Source organism: Mytilus galloprovincialis, chromosome 14 (assembly GCF_965363235.1).
Source record: "Mytilus galloprovincialis chromosome 14, xbMytGall1.hap1.1, whole genome shotgun sequence".
In the NCBI taxonomy this organism is placed as follows: Eukaryota; Metazoa; Mollusca; class Bivalvia; order Mytilida; family Mytilidae; genus Mytilus; species Mytilus galloprovincialis.
Window position 1 is genome coordinate 38,458,364 of NC_134851.1, and position 11,658 is coordinate 38,470,021.

General features: G+C 31.6%; 1 long non-coding RNA gene across 1 annotated transcript; it reads left to right on the plus strand.

Annotated features, from left to right (window-relative positions):
• The first annotated feature begins 6,269 nt into the window (after positions 1 to 6,269).
• Positions 6,270 to 7,898, plus strand: LOC143058591 (uncharacterized). Its single transcript, XR_012973139.1, has 3 exons — positions 6,270 to 6,410; positions 6,783 to 6,908; positions 7,753 to 7,898. It is a non-coding gene; the product is annotated as an uncharacterized LOC143058591 (long non-coding RNA).
• Positions 7,899 to 11,658: the final 3,760 nt, after the last annotated feature.

Genomic DNA, 11,658 nt, shown 5'->3' on the forward strand with positions numbered 1-11,658 from the left:
CATGAAAGCGAAGGGGATTGTAGTTACGACGTAAGGAACATATCCGATATCATTTGTGAAACGGTTATTCCATAACGGTCAACCAACTCGTGATGGCGTCCGTAAAATTTACGAAGGGATGATTTCAACTTCACCATTTGGAACTCTTGGTTTAATGGCTTCCTTGTGAGCAGTAACCCTCTATCAAGAAAATCATGATAGGAAATGCAAGCACGGGAATATCGTATCAATTGGGAGATATATACCCCGTATGCAGGTGCTGCTGGAATGTTGCTACTTAGAAATGGAAAGTTCACAATTGGAAAGCTGAAATCATCTCTTTTGTCGTAAAGTTTTGTTTTCAACCGACCCTCATTGTCAATTTCTAGATGATAGAGTATGTTTAACTTATTTACAACTCAAAGTGGTTAAAAGCTTGATGTATAACAAAGGCGCTTACTTATTGGTTAACACGTGTAGTTGTCTTTTCGCCATTTTGTTTTGTTAGTGGCTCTCTGGCTGATCGACTTACAATCCCCATTTTCATTTATTCATGTCAAGTTATGTACATATTTCTGGAGAAGCAAGTTTATAAAATAAATAGTAAATATGATATTATTGCTAACACGATAAAAATGTACTCGGGAAAACATGACGTAGAAGTGTCAAGTATAGATCAACGTATGAGTAAACCGATACCGCACATCAATCTATAAAATGCTACAAAATGATAATTGTAAAACAGTTGAAACAAAAAACGAACGTGCAGATTTATACCCAAAACATATGATATATAGCAACTATTTACAACCACTGAAGTACACTCTCATAACTCAGGGCAGCCAAACACACTTAATTACGTTGGGGTTTAAAGATTTTTGCAGACGTCATTCTTCTTACCTGGGACAATAGTGTAACTGACTTATGAATGAACACATTACCAAAATCAGTTGAAAAGTGTACATTTAATCTATCACATCGATTTAAAGCAAACTTAACTACAAAAAATAACGACATCAACAGTCAGAGAAAAAAATAGCCTTGTGTAATGTTGTTTTCAAAGTTTGTAGTTTTTATCTAATTTTTTAAGCTTCAATTGCTTCATGCGCTCTGTATATCTATCTGGTATCTTTTAAAAATCAAATAAGCAAATCCTGCTCCATATATGACGGAGGAAAAATTGACGGGATTGTGGTTACGATAATTGGAAAACATCCGTCGTCGTGTGTGAAACAGCTACTAGTATTAAATATAACTCGAGCAACTTTTGATTCGTTCGTTAAACTTTCGAAGACATGATTTCGACTTCACTATGTGGAGGTTTTTTCAATAGTTTCCGTGCTAACAGCTATCCTCTATCAAGGGAACCCTGATAGCAAATTCAAATTCTGGAATATCGTATCTTCAGGGTGATATATCTCCCAATGCAGGAGCGCGGCTGGAATGTAGCTTCATACAAATAAGAACTTCAAAATTAAATAGCTGCAATCATCAATCAAGTCGTAATGTTTTCTTCTCATTCGACCCTTGTTGTTAGTTAACAGATGCTAGTCATAATGAGACAGACTTAACTATGGTGTATCCTGTATTCCAAGTTCTATGAAATGGATGTGTTAAAAAGTCTACCAACTTTGAATTATTTAGTGAGAGGACATTATCTACTTAGCTGGACGTAAAGGTAAAGGATATTGATAGCTTGTGTTCATTCTTCCCTCGAAGTTCATGTGGGAAGTCAGACTCATGTGAATAAAGGAAAACGTCGACAAGAGATGCACAGTTGGTTCGCATGAGCATTTCGATGGTTTGTTGAAAAACACATCCTTTTAACGTAACAAAAAGTAAAAACACAAAAAAACTTAACTCTGAGGAAAATTCAAAACGGAAAGTTCCTAATCAAATGACAAAATCAAATGATAAAACACATCAAACGAATTAATGAACAACAACAACAACAATATGTTATCAATCAGGACATCAAACATCAAATAAATGTATTTTTCAATGAATTGTTTGTTTGAATCAGTGTGATGTTTTCCGTAATATGTTTCATTCATTCATAAGACAATACTTGTATCTACGTCGACCATAATATGTTTTAAGAAACAAAGCGGGGCCATTCATTCAATTTGTTTTTATGCAGATAAATTGGTATGCTTGAGCAAAGGATAGAAAAAGTGTTTAAATATTAATTCAAGCAGAAAGGGATTTAGATTATATGTACTCTGAGAGATCTTAGAATTTTCGAATTTTGAAGTATCCACATCCGATTCCTGCCGCCCCTAGAATAGCTGAATAGGTAGATTCACAATATCTTTGTTGTCCGCTTTTGATTAGTGATATACTTAGTAAGTGATGTTAATAGTTTAGAAAGAGGTTTAGGGGAGCACTTAAATGAATCAAAAATAAAACGGTGTTTAATTGTCAGTACACTTACGTAGTTATGTAATATGGGTTATCGAATCTATAGTGCCTAACAAGATTTTGTGAGGTAGACGAAATTGACATTGATACGATCGTATTGACTTTTTTCCTCCAAAAATAAGTAGATCGGACATAATTTTACTTTATATAATGACTTCCTTAGTTTGGGATTAATTGTAATTAGCATGTTCCTATGAGACTGAAAAATGTTGTTTTTTGTAAGATAAATAATAATTTTACCTGGCGTAGCCGTGTTTAAAGTGTATTTCGGCATTTCTCTCCGAAAAATGACTTCTTCAAAACGTCTTATTTGCAAACTTTTTCTGTTTTTCTCCGCAATTGACTATTGAAAAATATCCATCTACTGTGTATTTGGAAAATTTTTATGAAAATAGGAGAATTGGCGGTTCTTACCTTTCATACCTATACTTCCATTGATAAAACATAACATGGACTCATCCAGTGTCCAGTTTGAAGGTAATTTTAGTTACTGTCACATTCATGCACGTTCTGATTTAATCAATAGTCATGTATGAAAAGCATAAACAGTTTGAAGGTAAACAAATAATAACTTAACCCAATCAAATTGCGTAATACTCAATGACAATGACCGGTCCACATTATAATAAGTAATAGGGGTAAACCGAGTAGGGAGACGTCATTCTTCTTACCTGGGACAATAGTGTAACTGACTTATGAATGAACACATTATGAAAATCAGTTGAAAAGTGTACATTTAATCTATCAGATCGATTTAAAGCAAACTCAACTACAAAAAAAGCATTTTTGCGCCTGTCCCAAGTCAGGAGCCTCTGGCCTTTGTAAGTCTTGTATTATTTTAATTTTAGTTTCTTGTGTATAATTTTGAGTTTAGTATGGCGTTCATTATCACTGAACTAGTATATATTTGTTTAGGGGCCAGCTGAAAGACGTCTCCGGGTGCGGAAATTTCTCGCTACATTGAAGACCTGTTGGTGACTTTCTGCTGTTGTTTTTGCTATGGTCGGGTTGTTGTCTCTTTGACACATTTCCCATTTCCATTCTCAATTTTAAGAGTAAACAAAACACAACATAGAAAACTAAAGATAGCAACAAAAACACCCCATGGACGATAACAGGTGCTCCAAAGAATCATATAATCCTTCTTCACATATGTAACCTGTCGTAAAAGCTGTAATAAATAATCAAACACCGTTTACAGCAAATTTATGTGAATCGGCTTAGAAAATTTAAGAAAAAGTCAAAATGATTGAATTTATTAACTGATGATGAATGTGTTTAACGACCGCGACTAGCTACACAGCACTAGCATGGTCAGGAATTCGTTAACTGAATCATGAAAGCAGTCATCAGTTTTATCCATTTGAGTATTTAAGCTTATAATAATAATATTTAAACTCATTATAGCTTTTGTATTGTAAAGTCAATGGGATAGATATATGTACGATAAACATGGTCAGCAACTGTTGAATTGTTAAGTGAAAAGACATCATCTATATAGCAGACAGGAAGTTATGAAATAATCAACATTACAATATCTCTTGCACGTAAAAGACACCCTTGTATATTTCGAAAAAGAGCAGGCTAATATCGTACGTAACAAGGCAGCACTCGAACCAGCAAAGTAGAAAGGGATTAATATAAGTTGTAATAAGTTGTTTCCCAATGCACTATAAATATATATGTTTAACATAATTTATACAAGTTGAAATGTCATTAAAACAACTTGTTTACTGAAACACCTGTATTCATTCTTTTTGTGAGTTTTCTATTGTTCGGTCTATACCTTTTTATAGGGGGTTTGTTGACTAGGTTGTCTTTTAAAAAAAAAAAAATGCCGTTATCTTGTTTTCTGTTTATCTTTGACTTATGAATTTTTATTGTCCCTTTGGTATCTTCCTTCTCTTGGTTGATCTTTATTTAAAAGCAAACTGGTAGATTTTTAGATGAAGAACAGGAATAAATAGAAATCCTCAACTCTTTTGAGATGATCAATTGGGTGTAAGGCATTTTTGTCATGGACAAATATAAATCTTATGCCATCTATTCCATTACCATAATCAGCAACAAATGGAGAAACTGAAAAATAAAATTATGTTGTATTTGTACAGAATTAAAACAATAAATTAGTTTTCTTAAAATTTATTTCAATGTAAACATGGTAAATAGTACATAAAACATTACAATGCTGATTGTGCTGCCTTTAGATGAACAATTAAATTCAATAAAAACAATTTCATTAACAGATTAAATTCTACCTATGTTAGATATTTATAATCTTATCAAAAAAATGCAGAAATCCCCTATATTACTAAAGTTCCTTATTGTTGGAATCACTTCTAGAAAGTCTTGACTAAGATGATGGCATGTATTAATAATTTCACTTGTGTCATGATGTGGGATATGGGTGAATTACTTTCACTAAAATTCTACTTGAATAAACAATTTACTACTATTATATTATCTTTTGTTTGGTTTATTTGAAAAAGGTTACTTCTTTTAATTATTTGTTGATAATTGATAAGTGTTAGTTCTTTGTAAAGCATAAACGCATAGCTACATTGAGAAACACACAAAACATTTAATTATTTAATGGGATTTATGAGATAATATTTCAAAAAGACTGGACCAAAAACTCAATAAAAGATAATGAAAAACAGATTACCAAAACTATGATAATTGTCTTGACATATCCAATACTATAAACATCACCTAAAAATATAGTTATAAAAATTATGCAGAATAAACAAGAGGCTCTCAAGAGCCTGAATCTCTAACCTGTATTTCAGAGGAGAAGATTACTAAATGTTAGCAAACTTGACGAACAAATTGTTTAAAATTGTCTTTAAATGGCAATAACTCCTTAAGGGGTCAATTGACAATTTTGGTCATTTAACTTTTTTGTAGATCTTACTTTGCTGAACCTTATTGCTGCTAATAGTTTATATTTAGCTATAATAATAATCAAGATAATAACAAAAAACTGCAAAATTTTGTTAAAACTACCAATTTGATGGCAGCAACCCAACAAGGGATTGTTCTATTCGTCTGATAATTTCAGGCCCGATAGATCTTGACCAATTGAACAAATTTACTCTTTGTCAGATTTGCTCTAAAAGCTTTAGTTTGAAGGTATTTGGCCCAGTAGTTTCAGAGGAGAAGACTTTTTAAATAGTTTACGACGACAGACGATGATGAATGCCAAGTGATGGCATAAGCTCAAATGGGCCCTGGTGAGCTAAAAAAGAAAAGAAAAAAACAATTTGTGTGTGTTTTTACAGATCACCATAGCGATGACAATGACACATCAATACCACAAACAACATCTTAAAATATGTTTTAAAAAAATGAATTGCGGTAAAAAGATAAAATAATATTTGTCAAGGGATAAAAAAGGCGGGGGTGACAAATGAACACAAATGTACAATTTTAATTGCATTCCAGAATCACCATATTAAATTAAATGAAACATAAACAGGCTGATTAGTACATATGTAACAAACAAATAAAGCAAGAACACATTTAATAGATTCATATTTGACAAAATTCTCTTAGAAAATATTGGGTCTTGGGTAATGTTTTATGAAAGGCAGATGTCAAACCATGGATGGGGTAAATAAATGAAAACAGTTATAGTTTATAAGTTCCGTGTGTACGAAGCGCTTTTCTGGATTACCCTTAATCAGGAACGCCCAAAGACGAATATGTAAAAGTCGCAGATGTAAGAATCGAAATAGTATAAGAACAACGTCATCAAAGATGACCTAAAATTAACCAAATCCATCTACAACTTTAAAAGAAGGACGAGCTTTAATATGCGCGATGAATATTTCTTATCAATTAAGTCCTTGTCCTTGTGTTATCTCTTCAAGGACATTGCACGATTGCATTTTATTTTATCTCGAGATCTGTATATATTCTCTTGTAATAAGTGTTGTTGGCTTATTCATATGACTACTGGAGAACTTATAAGATGAAAAGCATAATAGCTATTATGTTACTGCTTGTTGGTATGTATATTTAATTTGTGCATATTTTTGTTGTTGTCTTTATGTAATTAGTACATAGTTCTGTTGATGTCTGTTCGTAATTTGTGCATTAAAGCGCTGTTTCATTTTCTTAAATCTTAAAGGGAATTTAGGATATGCATAATGAGAATTTTTGTTTAAAGAAAACTTTTAATATTCTGGTTCTCCAATAATTAACAGTTTACCAAATGAAAATGAGGATGTGTAATACACATGTGTGGCGGTAGTTGTCCATTCGTTTCATGTGTTTGAGCTTTAGATTTTGCCATTTGAATTGAGAATTAAGGTTTAACTATTTCTACACAACAACAATGGTCTGTACAATTCATTCAAATTACTTTTTTTCCAAATAAGTCTCAGCCAGTGGTTTGGAAAGATGTCATGATGAAATAGGAGGTGCAGATTGCCACTCTACACGATGTAAATACGGAGGAGTTGTTTCATGTTATAATACTGTTTGTGGATGTTTAATTAGACATGGTATGTAGAACGGAAGTACAAATGACATTTCATGTGTCATTTTCTTCGAAATTCCAATAGGGAACGCATACTGAATTATTGTTACGGTAGAAAAACACCAATTCTTAAGACGTTAATTTAGGTCATTTTTTTTCGGTTTCTTAATTTTTCTTCTCAATAACATGGTTGACATTTTACTTTCACAATCATTAGGTGAACATGCTATTTCATGCTTTGTTTTTCTTATTTAAACTGGTTCTCTTTTGAAGAATTGTGAAGCTAAAGACCAGTAGTGTTTCTTACTTTGTCAACAATGATGACAATTGCAATACTGCAATGAATATGTATCAAAAATTAAATTTATGGGGCAAAACAAAATAAATATCGACGATACAATAACTTATGATTTGTTACGCCAAACACATGAGATCCATTTGTGGTGGTCGAATAAAAAAATTGATGGGCAAGTATAAACACGAAGATCAAGAGTATTGCAAGCCGAAATTAGGTTTTATACATATATGGCAAGGGTTGTTACAAACTGTTCCAAGTAATTCAAAACTTGGTTTAATCACATTTTTTTTTTACATATTAAGAAAATGTCTGTACAAAGTCAAGAATATGGCAGTTATTATCCATTCGTTGATGTGTTTGATCTTTTGATAAGTTTTTATTACTTCGATCCACTCTACTAATAAATCTGTTTAAGGTTAAATAGTTATTAATGCATGGAATCTCTGATTTATAAGTCAACACTGGTTATTTTTTAATAGTGATAATATATTCAAATACATATATGGTAGATTTCTAATTTCTGATTTTATGAGTAAGGTTATTTATAACATTAATATAATCTGTATTGCAGTTGAGGGTTGTCATGACAATCTGGGTGGTGGTGACTGTTACTCAACGCACTGCGACAGAGGAAAACTGACATGCATTAGTGGAAAGTGTTCGTGTTTATATCATCCATATTGAAATTTTAATAAACTAGTTGTTATCCAAATATAAGTAATTGTTTCATTTTTGTTTTCCTTCGATTCTGATTTCATTTAATTTCCATGCTAAACCAACAGATTGCTTCCTCTTGTCCGTATCTTCTAATGGTATAGGTTTGTTTAAATAAAGGAATAGAAACTCATTTCATAAATTAAGAATGTGTCAATTGGACACAAATGATGCCCCCGCCTGTATGTAATTTTATAAAGGGCATAACTCAAGAACAGTAAAAGTAATGCCTATCAAATTCGAACTTGATCTGTGTTTTGAGGTAATAAGCATTGTGTATAAGTTTTTTAACTTTTGGTTGATGGAAAAAAAGTTAAAAAACGAAAACAAATTTTGGGATATATGGACAAGGGTAATACTTTATTACCCCCTCAGTTGTGGCAGGGGTATAAAAAACTTATGTTTCAGAGCCACAGGCGAATGCAGCGATGGGCAAACAGACAAGGTCGCATTTTTATACTCCAAAAATCACCAATAAAGAGAGGAACAGACAAAAAGTCTTAATGAGAAATCTAAGGTTTGAGCAAATGTTACCTAATTATATAACATGGTGACATAATGTATCCACTATATAAAGGATGCTCATAAACATCTGAAAAGAAAAAAATGCCCACAACTTTTCTTTAATTTTTCTTAACAAGCCTTTTTTGCACCAGTTGAAATGTAGACTTTGACTATTGTTCATCATGTTTGTCTTTTTGTTGTTCTTCGAATTTTGCTGTATCATGTTTTTGGTTTATCTTCGACATATGATTTTGTGTGTCCCTTTATAATCTTATGTTTGCTATGTGACTTTGAGATTCAAACCAGGAATAAATAAATGGGGAATTTATTTATAGAACACATATGATGCCACCACTTGCATGTAATGTATAAAGGGACATAATTCAAATACTGTCAAAGTGACACTACCCAAATTTGTATTTGAACTTACTTTTGTGGTAATAAACATTGTGTATAAGTTTCATAACATTTGGTTGAGGCAAAACTAAAGTTAGAGATTCAAAACCAATTTTGGGAAGTACGTAAGTACAGACAGACAAACGTAAAAACTTCATGCCCCTCTGCTACAGTAGGGGGCATAAAAATCTCTCCTCAGTTGTTTTAAAGGACTTTGTATGGTGCATGTGTCAAAGACATTTTTATGTCATGTACAAATATTAAACTTATCCCAAATTTACACTTGCCATTATTAATCACTAACAATTTTTTTTTAAGGATTTGTATAAACTGCATTCAAATCCTGTCGTACGGAATTAAAACCATTAAAGCTTTCTGAAAATTTATTTCAATGTAAATACTACATAAAACATAACAATGCTGATTGTGCTGCCTTTAAATAAAAACTTAATTTCTCAAAAATTTAACAATTCTATTAAAAGATATATTTCTATTTAAGATTTTTTATTGTAACAAAAAAATGAAGTCTCTTACTGTTGAAAATTAATTGAGTGAATATAAGAACCCTACAAAAAGACAAAAACTCATCTTTATATCTCATATCTGAATGTTCCAAAATCGATCAAAGTCTTAAACATGTATATGACTTTCTAACAGTGGTATACTACTGTTGCCTTTATTTATATGTATACATGCACTTGCATAAGGTTGATTGCTATCCAATGCAGCTCTAATGATATAAAGTTGACAATAATAATGCTGAGATCCCCAATTTTAAGGTGGTACCTAACACTACAGGGAGATAACTCTGTAAAGTCAGCTAAACGTTTTGATTACATTGTGTTGTAAAGGGAATATAAAGCTTCTCAATGAAAAAAATTGGTGTTTGTCAAACTGCTATATAACCAGTGTAATTTTTCTGACAAAACGGTTGGTTCAAAATTTTTGAAATTTTTATATTTTTGTTAAAGGGTCAAAGTAAGTACTTTGACAAAATTTTATGAAAATTAAACGAGCAAAATTAATTTTAGTGCAAGTGTTGGGTACCACCTTAATTGTAAGATATCATTTTTAGAAAGGGCCTAAGTAAGTTTCACTGTCATGAAGAACTACTGAAACATGTTTCTAAACTGCACTAGATTTACATTTGTAAAGACATGCAATTTATGCCAATGAGTATTTAATTTGGCTTAATTCGAATTGAGTTATTCTACTTTAATTGAATAGTATACATTTTCTGTGAAGTATAGCTTCATTGAGAAACAAACAAAAAACATAATTTATGAAATTTACATAAAATATTTCAAAAGGACTTGTCAAAAAGCTTTAAAATGATAGTCAAAAACAGATTAAAACAAACCGATGATAATTGAACTGACATATCCAATACTATAAACATCACCTAAAAATATGTTCATAAAAATTAATTATTTCATATCGGTCGAGAATAAGATTCTCTTATTGGATAAAAAGGGGTCACATGGCATTCATTATTCTTCAGTAATAAATTCCATCGGTCATTAACAGAAAAAAACGGACCAGAAAAACGGTCGTTAACGAACTTTTACATGATAATGACCGGTGGGGCGTGGTTTCCGTCTGATAATGACCGTTGGGGCGTGGTTTCTGTCTGATAATGACCGCTGGGGCGTGGCTTCTCTGTTTAGAGAGATTTACCTTTTATGAAACATGTTCCTGATTTTAATATTATATTTAAGTTGTCGAATTGTTTATTATATGTTTTCGTAAATATAAAATTAAAGATAACTTGATTAAGTATTTATATACTAAAAAATTGCACTAAAATGAATGACAGGTCTTCACTCTTTGTCATAAAAATCGTACAACTACCCGAGTTCGCTTTAGGCATTTTGAATTTACGAGAATTTTCCAAAACATGGTTTCTCAATGAAATAAACATAATAGTTCTTGAAAAACTGGTCATTATCGTGATACATGGACTGCCCGTAGGACAGTGGTATTGACTGCGACAGCGATAATGACCTCGCCTTTGGCTCAGTCATTATCACTATCTTAGTCAATACCACTGTCCTGTGGGCAGTCCATATATCACGATAATGACCAGTTTTTCAAGAACTATTATATAAATAATGCAGAATAAAAAAAGAAAGAAAAAAACAATTTGTGGGGAACTATTGTGTTTACAGATCACCATAGCGATGACAGTGACAAATTAATAGCATAAACAACACCTTAAAATATGTGTATAAAAATAAATTGAGGAGACAAGTAAAAAAAACAATATTTGTCAAGGGAAAAAAGGGGAGAGAGGACAAATGAACACAAATGTACAATTTTAATTGCATTCCAGAATCACCATATTAAATTAACTAAAACATAAACAGACTGATTAATACATATGTAACAAACAAATAAAACAAGAACACATTCAATACTATGATAATCATATTTGACAAAATTCAGAAAATAGTAATATTGCTTAGATGTATAACCGTTATGTATAACCTGAAAACTTGTCATAGATAAAAGGCTTATAACTTGCCATGTCAGACAGGCATTTCTATGCATATGACTGATCAGTGGCAATAAAACAAGTTGGAAACTCAAATCAAAAAAGAAATTAAAGAACATCAAAAATACAAAAATTCTTGGAAAAATTGTGGCAACTTTTTATTCACAATGGTTAAAGAAGTAAATTGTCATTCATGTTTGCTGGTAATTTGTTTCATTCTACAGTTTGACATTTCTTTCTTCTGTTAACTTCATATATTTCTTTTAGCAATGTCCATGATGCCTTTCTTATGTTTCTCTTCAAAGAGTATGTACATTAATACCAATGCAAAAAGTAAAGCAAGGTTAATGATTAGCAAAGTTAAAAATG